The sequence below is a fragment of the Squalius cephalus genome, assembly GCF_949319135.1.
Source record: "Squalius cephalus genome assembly, chromosome: 18".
Classification (NCBI taxonomy): domain Eukaryota; kingdom Metazoa; phylum Chordata; class Actinopteri; order Cypriniformes; family Leuciscidae; genus Squalius; species Squalius cephalus.
In genome coordinates, this window is record NC_137139.1 from 16,294,732 (window position 1) to 16,315,399 (window position 20,668).

Genomic DNA, 20,668 nt, shown 5'->3' on the forward strand with positions numbered 1-20,668 from the left:
TAAAAAAAAAAAAAAAAAAAAAAAAAAAAAAAAAAGATAATCCAATAACAGGAAGGCAACATACAGTGTTCACGTATAGTGTGTGATACATGAACAATAGACAACACTGTCGAATCACTGAATCAGCTCAAAAAGGGAATACATAGCCCGTATATTTGTATCTCTATATATAGATAATTAACCACAACGAATTATAATCAATTATAAATATACAGATAGGCTATAGATCAAATTTCAGAATAACCTACAAAATTAATTTCACATCGAATAATCCGTTCGTCCACCGAACCGACCACGATCTTCTTATCCACTCTCAAGTAGGCTATTCACTCTCAAGAAAGGCTATTCTTCTGGTAATGAAGAATAACTTTCTTGTTCTATAAGATTACTAACTTGTAGGCTAATCAACAATATAAAGCTTGTAGCCTAAGATCACACATTTAAGAGGCTTTGTTCGGTGAGCAGCAGACAGAGACAATCAAGCGTAGCCTATAATGGGTTTTTAATAAATGAAACTATAAAACATACAACTACATTTTACAAAGAATATCTATATAAACATAATAACGAAAGTAAATAAAGAAAGAAAGAGCAGATCACAGAATGGCAAAATATCACAAACATTTAACCTCTGAGAGCCAGCAAAGAAACAAATCACCTTAAAGCAGGGGCAGACAACCTTTAAATCTCGATGTAAAATACTTGCATGGATCTTTGGGTGCTGAGCAGAATGCGTGTGTGTGTCCGTCCTTGGTGTGTCTGTTCGTTAGTTTGAAGCGTTCTTTCGGTTCTTCCGAGCGCGTGTCGTTCGCGGGAAGTTCAAACAGTTTACTTGTAAGCAGAGTTGCTGGAAATTCAGGCTAAGTCAATTTCACTCGTAGATAGAAATGAATGAGCCCGAGACTAAGACAAGGCGAGAAGCCAGATATACGACTAATACAAAAAGCTAAGAAAACACAAGTAAAACACCAAACAAACTTGGAGAGGACAAACTTGAAGAAAAAGAAAAACATGAAGAAAAAGAAAAACATGAGCACCATCATCGTCCTTTAAGGGAATCGTAGTCCACACCTTTACTGGGTGATCCGACCAATAGAATTCAGAAACTTTGAGAGTTTCTTTGTCTCCTCTTGACAGCCTAATTTGCATGGTTTATGGCAGTGTTAGAATTCGTCATTTCTACTCCAAAAGATGGTAAACATGGTATAATACATTTTATGGTAACCTCATATATATATTTAGCTTAGGCAAACCGAGAGGTTTAATTCTGTACCAAGATCGATATGTCAGTTAGATACAAACGTGAGATACATTCTTACTCTTTAAAATAAGCATGCACTTAAGAGTTCAACTAACACAACTAGAAAGTCATAACTAGGCTAATGTGAGGGGGGAAACATACATGCATACAGGAATATATCATATACATTTTGGAATCACTTATATTCTGAGTTAAATGCAAAGAATGTATGTGTATTGGGCATCTCAGAGAGGACTCTCCCTGCCACCTGGATTTCTTGCTTGCTGAGAGAGGGGAGTTGAACTGATTACAATATGTTTGAAGCTCACGACGGAGCTTGGATGTGTTTCTGTTTCATTTCTACCACGCCACAAACGTGTCAAAGGGAGCAATTCGATCCAGACTCATTGGCGCTAAGCAGTGATTTACATGAAATGAGTCAATAGGTTAAAAGCTTTCTGAATCTTAGAATGAGTAAGTCATCGTGATTTCATCCATACGCTACACCACCCAGCGGGTACCTTGATATCAATTTGATGTTAAAAGTTAGTCAAGACTTGATCAAGATGCTGCATATCATTTTAAGGTTAGTTTGGAAGGCAAATATGCTTTATTTTGTTCTTCTGTGATTGTTACTCTAATATCAGGAGAGTTTTATATTATCGCGACAGGTAGAGATCCATCCGTGTTAGATATAGATGCGAGTCGCTAAAGACCTGAATATGTAGAAATGATTGGTGAAACATTCATGCATTTAAGGGTTAATGCATGTTATTGTAAAGAAGAAAACATTTCTTTGTAATCATAATGTAGCTTGCTCTGTCTCAATGGCTTTTCTTCCTGCTGACATCACCAAGCCCTCTTATTTTTCAAGTCTTTCTCTCTAACCAGCTGTCATAAAGAGACCACTTTTCACTATACAGTCATTTTCCTGATGGATAAATTCAAGTTCCACTCTATATTTTTTCTTTAAATTGTGATCAGAACAGAATAAGTGCTGTAAGAGCACACTGTGAATAAAGCACAAGAGCCCAGCAGAAAGTGCATTAAAGAATTAGAGGCCTGGCATTCATCTCTCATACTGCTCAAGAGACCCAGAGCAGCTGCCACCAACCAAACTCATGTCTCTGTCTCTCTGTCTCTCTCTCTCTCTCTCTCTCGCTCTCGCTCTCTCTCTCTCTCTCTCTCTCTCTCTCTCTCTCTCTCTCTCTCTCTCTCTCTCTCTCTCTCTCTCTCTCTCTCACAGCAAGATATTGTTCAATAACCCTCCACCATCTGTCTCGGTTGTATTTTCTCTAACAGAAGTGCATTAGACACAGAAAATTTATTTTTTTTCACACTGAATAAAATAGGAATCTTTTAAACCACTACATCAAATTCTCTCATCATGGTTTGGGGAACGGATTCCGACAGCTGGTTTGTTTGCCGTCAGATTCTGTTCCCCCGCAAGTTTCTTACACAATGAGGTTCTAAAATTTACAAAACTGACACTGACTCGTTAACACAGATAGCCTCGTCGGCAGTGCACTGACATATAGTGCCAATGTGCTTCCATCGACCTGAGTTCCAGTCTTGGCTTGAGGACTTTTCCTTATCCCGTCCCCCTCTATCTCTTCCACTTTGCTTCCTGAATTTAGCTCTGGTGTGCTTTGGGCGACCCAAGTTCAAGTCCCTGCTCGAGTATTTTTCATGATACCATACTGTGCTGTCATAGTAAAAGGCAAAAACTCCAAAAAATCATTCCTTAAACTGATGCCAGTTAAGCTCCATCCACACACAAAATAGAATCAGCCTTTTTTTTTAAGCCACTACATCAACAACTCACATAATGGGAGTGGGGGAACGGATTTCGTCAGCTGGATTGTTTGCCGTCGGATTCTGTCCTGTTTTTTACACAATGAGGTTCTGATATTCATCAAACGGATGCAAATTAATTGGCCCCGATAGCCAAGTGGTCAGTGCATTGACATTTAACTCTGTTGGGTTTTGAGCGACCCGAGTTCAAGTCCTCCAGGCTAGTGTTTTTTTCTCAATCCCATACTGTCCTATCATAATAAAAGGCAAAGATTTCCAAAATATATTCTTAAACTGATCCTGTTAAGCTCCATCCACACACAAAACAGAATCAGCCTTTTTTTATCCACTACATAAAAGCCTCTCACAATGGGAGTTGGGGAACAGATTTCAAAAGCTGAATTGTTTGCCATTGGATTCTGTTCTCCCCATGTTTCTTACACAAATAGGTTCTAATATGTATCAAACGTATGCTGGTTAAGCTCCATCCATAAAAAAGAATAGAATGAACATCAATTAAGCCACTACATAAACACCTCTCATAATGGGAGTGGGGGAATGGATTCCGACAGCTGGATTGTCGGCCGTCAGATTCTGTTTCCCCCATGTTTCTCACACAAAGACGTTCTAATATTTATCAAACTGATGCTGGTTAAACTCCATCCACTCACAGAATACAATGAGCATCTTTTAAGTCAATAAATCAACATTTCTCATCATGGGTGTGGGGGAACGGATTTCAACAGTTGGATTTTTTGCCGTCGGATTGTGTTCCCCCAATGTTTCTTACACAAGGAGGTTCTTCTAATATTAATCAAACTGATGGTTATTACAGTTTTTCTGAAATTTGTCGATTAAATCACTCTTTCTGTAAAACATTAAACAAGTTCAGGTAGTTAAAACGCTGTTTGCAAATCTTATGCACTCTTTTTTCAAAACTCTAAACACATTCTCACTCACTAAAACACATTTCGCACTGATACACTAAGTTTCAAAACGCTAAACACAGGCAGGCAAAAGTTAAACACAACTACAACACAGTTGTCATCGTTTACACACAACGTCTCAAAATTGTTCACACTTATTTCTAATTATGTGGTCAAACCAACTGTACCCAATACAAGTCAGTTCAGAGTCCCAAAATTGACTCAAAATGTTGCACTGAATGTTGATACCAACAATGGATGGAAACAATATAAGAGGGAGAGGAGGAAAAGTATGTGTGTAAGAGGTGGTGAACAAAGAGGAGGAGGACGAGGAAGAGCAAGGTGTGGAGAATGTTGTCAAGACTGGATCTGCTTTAGGGTTTTTCCCTTTGCCTGCAGAGATGATATTGTCTGAGATGTGGAGAAACTCTCTCTCACTGATCTTGATTCTGCAGTTGCACAACTCTTCTGAGTGACTGTAACATGCTTTTCATTTAGAGTATTTTACTGTAACCTTTTTGGCTTTTGCAGCTGGGTCACTGTATTTTCACAGTATGCAAATGCAAGTATACAGACATTCAATACTATACAATATTCAGTACAATACTATACTTGCAGTGCATACAATATACAGTTTATTCACCTTTCTACTGTAAGTTGCCATTACTATACTTTTTTTTTTACATAATTGTAATTGTACTTTGTAACAATATACTTTTTTTCTGTAACTGCATACTTTGGGTTCTGTGTTCTCCATTGTTTGATGTAGTGTCTAATGAAAGATCTGTAGTGTCTAAAATATTGACTCGCTATGATCTGAAAGCATTGTTTGATTTTGAGCACAGATAAAATGGTTTTGAGGCAATTGTATGATTTTGCCAGAAGAGTCAGTGGTTCTCTGAATGTGGTTTGAAAATTTGGTTTTGTGTTTAAGGTTTGAGAAAGTAAGTGATGATTTCAAGAAATGTGTTTTAGAACTTCAGAAAAACTGTAATGGGCCCCAACAGCCTAGTGGTCAGTGCACTGACATTAAAGCTGCAGTCCGTAGTTTTTCCTCTTTGGAAGTTTATCCATCTTTATCCATCCGTAGTTTATCCATCTCTGTTCGAAATCTGCAATTGCAACTTCATGTGGGTTGTGCCTTGGCATGGCACAGCGCGGATGAATCCAATGTTTTGAGGAGAATGTGGCTGTCAATCACCGCGCCGGTGTGGATACTGTCATTCGGAATCACAGATTTTACTTTTTGGAAGTATAACCAACATAAGAATTTTCACCGGAAATGTAATCTGAACAAGTAAATAACATCCACTTTTGTTCTGACCAACTAAGGGGAAAAAAGCATTGCTGATTAAATCTAACAATCGCTTATCATATCATGTCAAACTGTGCAAATTATACTTTGTTCTCAAATTGTTAGTTAACAACATCAGCATTGCGTGACTACATTTAATGTGTATAGGGCTACCTGTAGTAGTCCAGTTTCCATTTCTGTGCAGTCTAATTTCTAATTTGTCATACCAACAATTTTAATGTTCCTTAGAACTGGTACTCTTTGAAATACAAACACACGTATCTGTAATCAGATGCATATTTATCATTGTTTCCGCATGGGCCCGGCTGCAGTCTCTTTTTTTCTGTAGTCACTTCGAAGTCTGAAGTCTTTTGCATTTTACAACGGGTGAATCTCCAGTTGTCACTGGTGATTGTCATTTTAACCTTTCTGGATCAACTCAAATTGATAAGTTTAATTATTTCAAGTGCTGTGAGAAAAGGCTATAAATCTCCACCTCCAACATCCTCACACGCAATATAGCCTACTAGCCGAGACTCATTCTTTATGTGTACAGATGTGACGTAATGACACAAAAACATGCTTGAATTTCCCGCGGAAATCCACCAGTACTACTGGAATTAAAAACATTATTACAAGCTTACCGTTTTGAATCGAGCTAAGGCAATCAGATAGTTTTGAACACTGGCTGGTTATGTACTTGCTCAAAAATTTATTTTTGATAATTTTTAACCCAAAAAAGTTACGGACTGGAGCTTTAAGAGCTGTTGACTTTTAGGTGACATGAGTTCAAGTCCCGGCTCGTGGACTTTTCTTGATCCCACATTGTCCTATCATAATAAACGGCAAAAACTCTCTTTATAATTCTCTAAACAGATGCCAGTTAAGCTCCATCCACAAACAAAATAGAATAGGGGGGTTCATCGTAATAATAATGGAAATAGCTGTAAAATAACAGTGTTTTTCTGTAAAACATTCAAGGAAAATCTCTGTTTTGCACTTCAAATTAGGATATTTTACTTTATTTTTATGGCTTTATTTTTGGCAGCCATAGCTAACAGTAATTGACAGTTTTTTTAAGATTTTATTTTTTACAGTGCAGTATCTAAAAAAACAAGAATTAGTATCTAATGCATAACTACTAGTATCTTTTAAAAAGGTACTAGTATCTAAAGAACAGGCACTAGTACCTAAAGAATAAGCACTAGTAGCTAATGAATAAGTACTACTTAATGGAATAGATACTAGTATCTTAAATATAAGTACTAGTAGCATGAAAATAGATACTAGTAGGTTTTAAGAATTAAATGTTAAAACGGCTTGCCATTGTCACATGCCTGTCCTGTCTTGTGCTGCACATGGGTGTTTTGTATTTCTTAGTTATATTTCCCCCTCGGGGGTTTTGTTTTGTGTTTATGTTTTCTTTTGTAAATAAACATTATTCTCCTGCACTTGAGTCCTCGCACCTTTTTGCATTGTCCCAGCCGTGACATAACGTACCGACCACATGAGGACTCAGCGGAGAAGAGGTGCGCAACCAGTCTCCTGTTCACAAAGGGAGCGGATATTCCAATTTAAGGAGCTAGTCTCCCTCCGTCAGCAGGGGATGGAGGTGAGAGAGTTCAGCCAGAGGTTCAGTAGCGCAGCTGAGGGGCTCGCAAGGATTTCAGTCAGGACCACTTCGCCAAGTATGGATAAATAGATTTATTGCGATAATATAGCATACAGTTAGTGTTGGCGGTATGGATCTGTTCTGGGCAAAACTCCCACGTCTGTCCATGCAGCTATGCCTGGACAGAGTGGGAGAGCAGCAAGGCAAACCTTGCAGAACAGAACCAGTACAGAACAGAACCAGTATATGCATGATTACAATTCTCAATTACATGAGTTGAAATGAGCAATTACATGAGAAATACAATACATAATAGAAAATTTGCCAATATTACACTGTCAAGTCAAGTCAAGTCAAGTTTATTTATATAGCGCTTTTCACAACATAGGTTGTATCAAAGCAGCTTCACAGTAATAAATTAAAACAATACATCAATGTTTGTTTCTAGTGGAACGTCCACGTTTGGTAATGCTGATCAATGGTATCGTTGATTGATTAATTCAATTAAATATCCCCAAATATCCCCAACTGAGCAAGCCAAAGGCAACAGTGGCAAGGAACCGAAAAACTCCATCAGGTGACCTAATGGAGAAAAAAAAACCTTGGGAGAACCCGGGCTCAGTCGGGGGCCAGTTCTCCTCTGGCGTTTATGAACTAGAGACCGGATTTAACTGTAAGATTAAAAGTATTATATAAATGCCTGGCTGAAGAGATGCGTCTTTAATCTAGTTTTAAACTGGGAGAGCGAGTCTGAGCAACGAACAGTATCCGGAAGACTATTCCAGAGTTTTGGAGCTAAATGTGAAAATGCTCTCCCTCCTTTGGTGGATCTGGATATCCTAGGTATGACCAAAAGCCTCGAATTTAGTGATCTTAAAGAGCGCGATGGATTATAGGGCGATAGAAGATCCGTTAAATAGACTGGAGCTAAGCCGTTTAGGGCTTTATAAGTCAGTAGCAATACCTTGTAATTAATACGTGACTTTATAGGTAACCAATGTAGAGATGATAAAATTGGTGTTATATGATCATATTTTCTTGATCTAGTAAGAACTCTAGCGGCGGCATTTTGGACTAACTGTAGCTTGTTTATTGAGGATGCAGGACAACCAGCTAATAAAGCATTACAGTAATCTAGTCTCGAGGTCATGAATGCATGAACTAACTTTTCTGCATCAGAAACAGATAGCATATTACGTAGCTTAGCAATGTTTCTAAGGTGGAAAAAGGCTGTTTTTGTAACATATGAAATATGATTTTCAAAAGACAGGTTGCAGTCTAGTATAACACCCAGGTCTTTTACTGTAGAGGATGAAGTAACAGGACATCCTACTATGTTAAAGTTGTATTGTGAGAGGTTTTGTGGGTGGTTTTTTGAACCGATAAGTATTACCTCTGTCTTGTCTGGATTCAATAAAAGGAAATTGCGCGTCATCCAATCTTTTATATCTTTAACACACTCTGTCAATTTGGATAATTTAGCGTTTTCATCCGGCCGTGATGAAATATATATTTGAGTGTCATCAGCATAACAATGGAAACTAATTCCATGTTTCCTTATAATATTTCCAAGTGGCAGCATATATATTGAGAATAATAGAGGGCCTAAGACAGATCCCTGCGGCACTCCATAGTTTACTGGAGTTATGATCGATTTTTCTCCATTTAAATAAACAAAATGGTAGCGGTCAGATAAATATGATCTAAACCAGCTTAATGCTTGTCCTTGAACACCAGTATAATTTTGTAGTCGATCTAAGAGTATTGTATGATCTATAGTATCGAACGCAGCACTAAGATCAAGTAAAACTAGTATTGAGATACAGCCTTGGTCAGAAGCTAAAAGTAAATAATTTGTGATTTTAACGAGCGCAGTTTCAGTGCTATGATGCGGCCTGAACCCAGACTGAAACTTTTCATAGATGTCATTTTCTTGCAAGAAAGAGCCCAGTTGAGAGGACACAACTTTTTCTAGTATTTTAGACATAAAAGGTAGATTTGAAATGGGTCTATAATTTGCTAGATTATGTGGATCTAATTGTGGTTTCTTAATGAGAGGTTTTATAACTGCCAGTTTAAATGTTCTTGGAACATAACCTAATGATAAAGATGAGTTAATAATATTGAGGAGAGGCTCTTCCACTACAGGTAACACTTCTTTCAATAGTTTAGTTGGTATAGGATCTAATAAACATGTTGTTGTTTTAGATGAAATGATAAGTTTATTTAACTCTTTTTGTTCTATAGTTGTAAAGCACTGTAATTGTTCTTGCGGGGTGATAATTGAGGCCGAATTATAAGGCGCGATTGAGGATTGAACGTTTACAATTGTGGTTCTGATGTTTTCTATTTTCTCAGTGAAGAACTTCATGAAATCATTACTACTAAACTGTAACAGAATATTTTGTTCAGGAGACATCTGTTTATTTGTTAGTCTAGCGACGGTGTTAAATAAGAACCTAGGATTGTTATGGTTGTTTTCTATTAGATTGCGGAGATGCTCAACCCTGGCCTCTTTTAGGGCCTTTTTATAACGTGACATACTGTCTTTCCATGCGATTCTAAAGACCTCTAAGTTAGTTTTTTTCCATTTACGCTCTAAATTACGGGTTTCTCTCTTTAGAACATGCGTAGTATTGTTGTACCATGGTGCTTTACTTTTCTCTCTGACCTTTTTTAGTCTAATGGGTGCAACAATATCCAATGTACTAGAGAGAATGGTGCTCATAGTGCTAGTTAATTCCTCAAGTTCATCTGTTTGTTTGGGTTCACTGAGCAGCTGAGACAAATCAGATAAGCTATTTGAAAAATGATCTATGGTGGATGGAAGGATTGTTCTGCCTAATCGATAACGCGGCGCAGCATGATATATTACAGGGGTACGTAATATGCAAGTTACCATGTAATGGTCAGTGACATCTTCACTTTGTGGAATGATATCTATATCGGTTGGATCGGTTCCATGTGATATAATTAAATCGAGTGTATGATTAAAACGATGAGTTGGTCCGGTAACGTTTTGCTTAATCCCAAAGGAATTTAATAAATCTGTAAACGCAGCCCCTAGCGCATCATTTGAATTATCTACGTGGATATTAAAGTCTCCAACAATTAATGCTTTATCGAAATTAACTAATAGGTCTGAGAGAAAATCTGCAAACTCTTTTAGGAAATCAGCGTAAGGCCCAGGCGGTCTATATACGGTAGCCAAGGCTAGAGATAATAGGGATGTTTTTCTAACATCTAAGAGCGTAACATTTAGTACAAGTACTTCAAACGAAATAAACTTATAGCCCGTTTTCTGAGTAACATTGAGAATATCTCTATAGATTGTTGCAACACCGCCGCCACGACCAATCAGACGGGGTTCGTGCTTATAGGAGTATCCTGATGGAGTAGACTCATTTAGACCGAAATAATCATTTGGTTTAAGCCAGGTTTCAGTAAGGCAAAGTACATCGAAGCTATTATCTGTGACTATTTCATTTACAATAACTGCCTTAGGTGTGAGTGATCTAATGTTTAGAAGACCTAGCTTTAGAAATTGTTTTTGATTACTAATAGCAACATTTTCTGTTTTAATAACAATTAGATTTTTTCTAGATCCTGCAGTAGATTTATTATTTGATCTCACTAAACGAGGAATAGACACAGATTTTATGCAATGTTCAACACTATTTATATCAGTTAAATTGGTGCAGCAGAGACTATGATTTGGACTTTTGGTTACTAGTCAAAAGGTATTTAACGTTTTGGAGATGTTATCTGACAGAAGATCCGATCCGAATCTGCTTGAGTATAAGCCATCAGCACGGTAAAGCCTAGGACGCTCCCAAAACAGATTCCAATTATTTACAAAGAGCAGTTTCTGCTCAGTGCACCATGACATTAACCATTCATTTAGCGCGAATAATCTACTAAACTTTTCATGACCTAGTCGGTACGTGGGAAGCGGTCCTGACACAATGATCGTTATATCAGGCGATGTGCTGCGTACCGTATCGATCAGATTCCTGAAGTCTTTCTTCAGAACTTCCGTCTGGCGCAGCCTGATGTCGTTCACCCCCGCGTGCAGGACAACAGTTCCGACGCGCTCGTTCAGAATCTCGGGAACGCGAGATAGATGTCGACACTGGATTGGACCATGTCATGAACAGCTAGCTAACAGCTGATGCGGGCTTGGCTGACGTGGCCTGCCTGAACTAACGCGATGCTTGATTTATTTAATCATGCGCTTGACGAGCCGATGGACTGGCTGATCCGAAGAGCATTTGATTGGGTCAGTTTTGAGGCGATGGTGGAGGGTGTCATTCGCCATCAGGAGAGAATTGCCAGGGAGTTGGTCCCGAGTCCAGTGGTCCCAATTCCGGTGGTCCTGAGTCCGGTGGTCCCAGTTCCGGTGGTCCCAGTTCCGGTGATCCCAGTTCCGGTGGTCCCAGTTCCGGTGGTCCCAGTGCCGGTGGTCCCGAGTCCGGTGGTCCCAGTTCCGGTGGTCCTGAGTCCGGTGGTTCCAGTGCCGGTGGTCCCGAGTCCGGAGGTCTCGAGGCGGGTAGTCCGGAGACGGAGGAGGAAAAGAAAGGCCTCCTCAACGGCTTGTCCGGTGGCTCCTAACCCAGAGACCATCCCGGAGGTGACTGCCATCCCTGACGCGCCGCCCAGGCGCCCTGCTCTGCCGGCCCCGCCCGAGCTGCTCGCCCTGCCGGCGCCACCCCAGCGACCTGGCACGTTTGCCGATCCAGAGACTGTTCACGTCACGTCTGCCGATTCAGAGACTGTTCACGTCACGTCTGTCGATCTAGAGACTGTTAACCATCTGTTGGCCATCTTGTCCGGAGACACTGGATTGACAGACGTGACGTCTGTCAATCCAGTGTCTCCGGACAAGATGGCCACCGCCGAGCCTGTGTCTCCGTACAAGATGGCCGCAGCCGAGCCTGTGTCTCCGGACAAGATGGCCGCCGCCGAGCCGGTGTCTGTTCCTGAGCCAGTGCCTGTTCCTGAGCCGGTGCCTGTTCCTGTTCCTGTTCCAGAGCCGGGGTCTGTTCCTGTTCTTGAGCCGGGGTCTGTTCCTGTTCCTGAGCCGGTGTCTGTTCCTGTTCCTGAGCCATGGCCACCTGAGCCTGTTTCTGTGCCATGGCCGCCTGAGCTTGATTCTGTGCCATGGCCGCCTGAAGGGTCGTCTCCTCCCTGGCCGCCCGAGGGAAAGTCTCCGCCCTGGCCGCCCGAGGGAAAGTATCCGCCCTGGCTGCCCGAGGGAAAGTCTCCACCATTGTCCGTCCGAGGGAAAGTCTCTGCCCTGGCCGCCAGATGGACTGACATTTCTGCCCTGGCCGCCAGATGGACTGACATTTCTGCCCTGGCCGTCTGCACAGCCTGATCCGCCTTGGCCTCCCAAACTCTGCGATCCGCCCTGGCCCCCCGAACTCTGCGAGCCGCCCTGGCCTCCCGAACCCTGCGGGCCGCTCTGGCGTCCTAAACGTTTTGTTTCCCCTGTCCCGCCCTGGTCTGTCCCTCCTGTCCCGCCCTGGTCTGTCCCTCCTGTCCCGCCCTGGTCTGTCCCGCCCTGGTCTGTCCCTCCTGTCCCGCCCTGGTCGGTCCCTCCCGTCCCGCCTTGGTCTTATGGAGCGTCTGGTAGCCGCTCCGTAGGGAGGGGGTAATGTCACATGCCTGTCCTGTCCTGTCTTGTGCTGCACATGGGTGTTTTGTTATTTTGGGCCATGTGCTCGTGTCATTGTCTGATCCCTCCCCCTTGTTATCTGATTATTGTTTGAGTTCATCCACCTGATTAGTTTCCCTTTTTAAGTCCCCTCTTGTTTGCAGTCTGTGTTGGTACGTTGTCTAATGTTCCCCGTTCCCCGTGATCCTCCAGTAAGTTTCATGTTCTGTTTTTGTTTTATATTTATTAGTTATGTTTTCCCCCTCGGGGGATTTGTTTTGTGTTTATGTTTTCTTTTGTAAATAAACATTATTCTCCTGCACTTGAGTCCTCGCACCTTTTTGCATTGTCCCAGCCGTGACAGCCATAATAATAGATGGTGTGCTCCCATATGGATGCAGGTCATTGTCCTTCCGCTCTCTTTGTCCTTCTCCTCAGCTTTGTGTTTAGTAGCACTCAACAGAAAGGAAGCAGTGGGTGACGGGCTGGACTATAGATCCAGGGTTTGTATGGAGCACTCAGAGGCCCATTAAGGCCAGCCATGTCTGTGTGGCTGAGAACAGCAGACGGAGGTGGATACTGATGGAGACAGTGTAGGCGGCTGGCATTATTATGAGAGAGAGAAACAAGCACTAGCGCCGTCTCTAATCTTTAGGTTCTCTCTTCACCTTTTCTCCCAGGCACAGTGGACGCACGGCCTGTCAGGAGCGATCACCAGCTGCCTGACTGCGTCCCCAACCCCTGCCCTGAGAGAAGAGAGAACAACAACACAGGGAGAAAAACTATGTTTTTTTGCCAGATATATTAGCATAAAACCTGTGTTTTATTCACAAACCACCTTGAACTAGTTGAACCAGGTGATATATGCACTAGTACCACATCATTGTAATTCCTGGCGAATTTGATGAATATGCCTTATTTACAAATGTTAGTATATATATATATATATATATATATATATATATATATATATTAAATGTACCTTTTTTGTTCAAAATTAACCAGATTTAAATAATGAGTCAATACGTCATCTATCCTTCTTCCAAAACAAGTATGTGTCTTGCCCTTATTCACGATGGAAAGTCTATTATAAGTGTTCATATTTTAGACCGAGCAGGATGGTTTTCGTGGATCAATCAACATTTTCGGAGATGACAAGAACTGATGAATTTGAAATGTTGTAAAAGCAAGATTGCGTTTTCATTACTCAACAGGTAAGTAAGGTATTTTATTGAACATATACATTGCCATATGTAGCTCTCTACCAGTTCATGACTGGATCATTATTGCTGTGATTATAATTTTTCTAGCGTGTTATATTTTGGCAACATTTTAAAAAAAGCTTTTGTTCAGTTCAGTTCAGCTTTTGTATAGTTTTTCAGGTGGCTTTGCAGGTAGGTTTTTTCAAGCGTCTTGGAGATGTTACCACAGTTCTGGAATTAGTCTGTATTTCTTTCAAAAAAAATCTTACTGTTCGGTAACTTACGGTAGTGTGTGAATATATGTATATTACTTTTTATGTTGTGATTTCAATGTAATGGAGAACATTCAAAGAGAGATGGAGAAATGGAGCGCACATTCTTGACAGCTATAGATAGAGGGTACCATTTAATGTTGAACATTTACCCCTTCACCTATATGACCATGTCCAGCCAGTGACTACAGAGAAGAATAATACTTAATGTAACACACTTTACTTTAAAAAGGTTTTTAATGACTCCTAAGGGGAGGATTAAAGGTGAAATAACCTCAGATAGCTTCCTGCAGTAACTGTTTTCAGCAAACATGAAGTGAGATCTCACAATCACAGATTCACAGATTTTGAGGTGCCTAAATTAAAGACAGAGCTAAAGTTCACATAGACAGCTCTAGCAACCCAGTAAACAATTACCATCTTTCAATGTTGAAATATGGTTGAAAATAAGTCGGTCCACCTTGGACTGGTTTTCGACGTGATTTCAACTAAGTAGTTTCGGCCGGACTGTTTGACTACATGTTTTCAACTGATCATCTAAGACAGGATAAGTCTGTTATACATACTAAAATAACAGAGAAAAACAAACTACCAAACCATGTTCATTATTATCTAAAATAAATTTAAAGAGTTTTACATATTCCATCAAGATGTTGTTTCGACCTGTTTTCAACATTGAAAAGTCATAATTTGACGTTGAAGATTTACGTCTATTCAACGTCTAATAGACGACTATTTGCTAGCTGGGAAGCAAGTGAATTTTTATTGAATTTAAAGCCGTGACACGCCAAACTGATAAAAAAAAACTAGCGGCTACGAAAGCTGACTGTGTTGTTGCCTCGCGTCGACTGCATCTATGCCAAAAAGCTGCGCTTGAACACACTGCAAAGACAACTGCATGTGCGTTCTGTGCCTTATGTGTAAGGAAATGATTGTCTATCAGCGGGTCTTTATTGGCAATGGTCTGTATTCGTCATTCAAAAAGGGAAACCAAAACTAGGACTGCAGATATACAAACCATAAACAAAGCAGCACTTGCTTACCATTTTGAATATCAATCATGCTGATCAATTTCTTCATTAGGCGACTCATGTTCCACTCGCGCACTGGAATGCTCAGGTAAGATGATGTAAAATTAGAACAGCCTTCTGTCTGGGCCATATTGACTTCGTTGCTTGCTTTCATCACTTTAGCTTTTATTCTCGTGCGCTGACTCGTTCTAAGCTGAACATCCAATCAGAGTTCCAATCTCAATCCAATCACTCACTGACAGCCCCCGACGAGGTCCAACTATAGTGCCGACAGTGTGGAACACACCGCAAAAACTGGGCTGGCCGATGCTCACCAAGTCACCTTTAGTTGTGAATTTCCCCTTTTTATCGCAAATTTCTGATAACCCATAGTACCCTGCGTTTATCTTAAACTGCCTAAACTTTAGCTGTCTACTCCCAGAAGCACCTCCACATTTATCATTGTTCACAAATGACTTTAATTTTGAAATAAATCAAAAGGACATATCTAGGACACCCTGACATTTATATTAGAGGCTGAGTGTTTTGGCACCAGCGGAAAAGAGTTCACCTGTCCAGAGGGTCATCAAGCTTGAGGTCAATGAGATGTTTACACTTTTAACCCTATTACATCTTAGGAAAGCTGCAGCAGAGCAGCACATTAACCCTCCACTTTCCCCTTTCTGGGTAAAACGGTTCAGGTTTTGTTATCTAATTAGAAGATTTAAACCGAGACCCTGTAGATTGAAGTGCTGCATATTACTGTGCAAGAGGCTCTTCTACTGCTTGCCTAAGCCTTTCTAATTTGCATTTAGTGACACTCATAAACTCGCATACAAAATGACTCGCACATAGTGTAAACACGTAACAGTTCTCATGCTTTGCAGAAAATTAAATGAGCACTTACACTTTTGTGGTAATATTATTTAGTCGGAGAGGTCATGGTTGTAATTGACCTTGAGTCATTCAGAGGATGAAACACATACATTTGTTCTCTCAGCAAGGACATGCATGATTTTGGGTTAGCCTATTGCCTTTTTTATCTCAATACTAAATCACACACAAGTTATTCAGTGTTTTGAGCTTCATAATGTCCTTCACCACACATATCATCAAAAGAGCACCTTCATCAGGGTTAAAAGAAATTCAACACATTTCAAGAGCAGAGAGTTTCAAACTTTTAGACCTTCTTGGAAAAAGATAAAGTTCTTGGAGTCATTCTTCTTTGAAACCAGCCATTGTTGTGCCCTTACAAAAGACTTTACTGTGATACAAGGTTGCTAGAAAACTAAAATTCTCATTAAACATTTAACGTTTTTATATACACATGTCTCTGATATACAACATATTTCAGACACATTTCAAACATAATGTTCTGCCTCATAGCCAGAAAAACTATCACAAAATAAACACGCACTGCAGCCTGCACAGACTTTGAGGATTACATGCCAATTAGAAATGTTCTTCTTAATTAAAAATTGTGCTACTACAGTGTATATGCAAATGTAGATTATAACAGTGACTCTAAATACTTGGGCTCCATCCAAACTAGTTTCTTGCCACCTTATGAAAAAGAAGTGCACTTTAGCCTACTTTTAAAAAGAGTACTTATTACAGAAATAATACCCTTACAAGAATATACTTACAGTTCCCTTTCGAAGGGAACTTGACACTACGTCATTGACGCTTTGGGGAACGCCTCAGGCGTGACAGGTGTCTGAAATCAAATATCAACTCACAGCAATCATGTTGACCGGCGACAGCCCGTGAATCATCAGCTTGATTGATTAACACGCGACCTGGATGTATAAAAGGGAGCCTTGCACACATGACAACATCCTTTTCGTCTTCAGGGACTGTTTGTCTGTTTGGAGAATATCGCTGAAACGCGCAGAGAAGAAGGAGAATTTTCGCAAGTGTGCAGTCCCATGCCCAAGATATTGGACATCGGGTGAAACGCACACGATCTGTGCGTTTTTTGCTTGGGAGAAGAGCACGCACGAGAGGCTCTCGAGAGAGTCTCTTGTGCAAACTGTGAGCGTTTTTTCATTTGAAGACGCTCCGCTCTCGTCGGACCCTTTTCTCGTGGGAGGAGGGTTCAGCATCTGAGCCCCGTGGTGCGCACGATCTGTGAAATAATACTGTTTGGGTGCGAGGCATTCACAGTCAGCTCCTGAGGGTGCTGGCAGTGTTCATTGAGAAATATCTCGGCGCGCGTGCATCCGTGCGCTGTCGGATGTTTCAACCTCGCACCTGTTGACTTTCTTCTCGAAGGATGAAAGCCAAATATATTTTTAACGGCTCGAATCTCGCGTTTGCCGAGGCAGTGTGTAGATTACGAGAACGTATAGATAAATATCAAAACAGTATTGTCTGGTGATTATGGCTGCATTTAATTCTATGGAATTAAAATGATGGAATATTATCTGACTTTAAGAAGTTAGATATTTTAATTCAGCCTATCATCCAGACCGTGTTTCACTTATCCAGTGTTTAAAAAAAAAAAAAAGGACTGCATTTAATTCTGAGGAATTAAAATAAAAAATAAAAAACATGTGGTGTTCAGGTAATAGGCTTCACCAGGCCTTCCTGAATATGAGCTCCCATATACTGTGGCTTATCAGGTCAGAGGCCTCACTAGGCCTTCCTGAGTATGAGCTCCCATATACAGTGGTTATCGGGTTATAGGCCTCACCAGGCCTTCCTGATTATGAGCTCCCACATACTGTGGTTATCAGGTCATAGGCCTCAATAGGCCTTCCTGAATATGAGCTCCCACATACAGTGGTGGAATATGAGCTCCCACATACTGTGGTTATCAGGTCATAGGCCTCACTAGGCCTTCCTGAGTATGAGCTCTCACATACGGTGGTTGAGTATGAGCTCCCACATACTGTGGTTGAATATGAGCTCCCACATACTGTGGTCGCCAGGTTATAGGCCTCACCAGGCCTTCCTGGTTATGAGCCTCCACATGTCAGGTTACAGGCCTCACCGGCCTTCCTGATTGTGAGCTCCCACATATTGTGGTCATCAGGTTACAGGCCTCATCCGGCCTTCCTGGTTATGAGCTCCCACATACTGTGGTCGCCAGGTTACAGGTCCCATCCGGCCTTCCTGGTTATGAGCTTCTACATGTCAGGTTACAGGCCTCACCCGGCCTTCCTGAATGTGAGCTCCGACATACTGTGGCTGCCAGGTTACAGGCCTCACCCGGCCTTCCTGAGTATGAGCTCCCACACATCGTGGTCGCAGGTCTTCCTAGTTATGAGCTTCCTCATGTCAGGTTACAGGCCTCATCCGGCCTTCCTGAATGTGAGTTCCCACATACTGTGGTCACCAGGTTTCAGGCCTCATAGGCCTTCCTGAGTATGAGCTCCCACATACTGTGGTCACCAGGCTTCAGGCCTCATAGGCCTCCCTGAGTATGAGCTCCCACATGTTGTGGTCGCCAGGTTTCAGGCCTCTCCGCCTTCCTGAGTGTTAAGCTCCCACATTCAGTGGTCACCAGGCTTCAGGCCTCCTAGGCCTTCCTGGTTATGAGTTTCACATGTCAGGTTACAGGCCTCACCAGGCCTTCCTGAATGTGAACTCCCACTCACTGTGGTCGCTAGGGTATAGGCCTCAGTGGTTGTGAGCTTCCACATGTTAGGATGCAGGCCTCATCAGGCTTTCCTGAATGTGAGCTCCCACGCATTGTGACTATCAGGTTACAGGCCTCGTCTGGCCTTCCTGATCATGGGTTCCTACATGCTGTGGTTGCCAGGTTACAGGCCTCACCGGCCTTCCTGGATACGAGCTCCCACATTCTGTGGTCGTCAGGTCACAGGCCTCAGCGGCCTTCCTGGAGATGAGTTCCCACTTACTGTGGTCGTCAGGTTATAGGCCTCACTAGGCCTTCCTGAATATAGAGTGATGAAGTACATGCACCTTTACTTCATCTATTTTTCTTTTTGGTACGTACGCTCCGTACCTTCTTAAACCCCTACTTATGGTAAGTCACACGACTGAACGTCTTGTGTACTTTCTCAATCCATATTTTATGATAAGGGTCATGCGCTGTACGCTTCAGTCCCTTCCTATGTGGCTCAGACCCCGGTCTTTCACCTCAGGTCCCACTTTAGATGCGTCCTGTCAAAGTATGCTACGACAGACGCCTTTCTCTAGCTAACTTCCACATTCTGATGAGTTCCCACAGACTGTGGTCACCGGGTTACAGGCCTCACCGGCCTTGCTGAGTATGAGCTCCCACATGCTGTGGTTGCCAGGTTAGAGGCCTCACCAGGCCTTCCTGGATTCGGAATGGCTAAGTACACGCACTTTTGTTTCGTGCACTTTCTAAAATCCATATTTATGGTAAGGGTTATGCGCTGTACGCTTCGTTTCCTTTTTTATGTGGTTCAGACTCTGGTTCTTCACCTTGGGTCCCACTCTAGATGTGTCTTGCTGTCGCAATGTATTACGACAGACGCTTCCCTCTTGTGCTATCTCCCACATTCAGGGGTTATCAGGCTACAGGCTTCATTAGGCCTTTCTGAAAGTAGCCCCCACATGGTGTGGTTGTCAGGTTACAGGCCTTACCAGGCCTTCCTGAAAGTAAGCTCCCACAGGTTGTGGTCACCAGGTTTCAGGCCTCACTGGCCTTCCTGAGTATGAGCTCCCACCTAATGTGGTCGGCAGGTTACAGGCCTCACCGGCCTTCCTGAGTATGAGCTCCCACATGCTGTGGTCGCCAGGTTAGAGGCCTCACCAGGCCTTCCTGGATTTGGACTGGCTAAGTACACGCACTTTCGTTTCATGTACCTTCTAAAATCCATATTTATGGTTTCTATGGTTTCCTATGTTTTCATTTTTATGCAGATGACACTGTACTGTATTGCTCAGCACCTACAGCAGTCCAGGCCCTCTCCCAATTACAATTTGATTTTAATATGCTTCAACAGAACATTTATGATCTGAAACTTGTTTTAAATGCTGAAAAAACAAAAGTAATGCTTTTTTCAAATTCAAAATCCAAATTAAATTTGCCTTCAATCATCACTTCTCAGGGTAAGAAGATTGAATGTGTTTCTAAATACAGATATCTCTGTATTTTAATAGATGAATCTCTTTATTTTACTTCTCATATTCAGCAGCTGGCAAAAAAAGATTAAAACTTAAACTAGGGTTTTATTTTAGAATCAAATCCTGTCTCTCATTCGAATCTAAAAAGAGGTTAGTTGCTGGTACTTTTATGTCTATTATTGACTATGGTGATGTTTTATATATGCATGCTTCGTCTCAAAGTTTACATGCACTGGACACTATATACCATAGAGCTTTGAGGTTCATCACTGGTCTTAAAGTCCTCACTCACCACTGTGAACTGTATGAACGTGTTGGATGGTCTTCTCTGTCAACACGGAGACTTCAACACTGGTATGTTTTTATATACAAGGCTATTTTAGGTCTTCTTCCATCCTACCTTCTGACCTACATCAGTGTAAAAAATATTGGGACTTACAATCTTCGGTCCCAGGATCTTGTTCTTCTGTCTGTACCAAATGTTAGAACTGAGCTGGGGAAAAAGGCGTTTAACTTTGCTGCTCCCTCTGCATGGAACAAGTTACAGAAAAATTTGAAACTTAATAAGCTTGTCTCATTGGTTACTTTTAAGAGGATA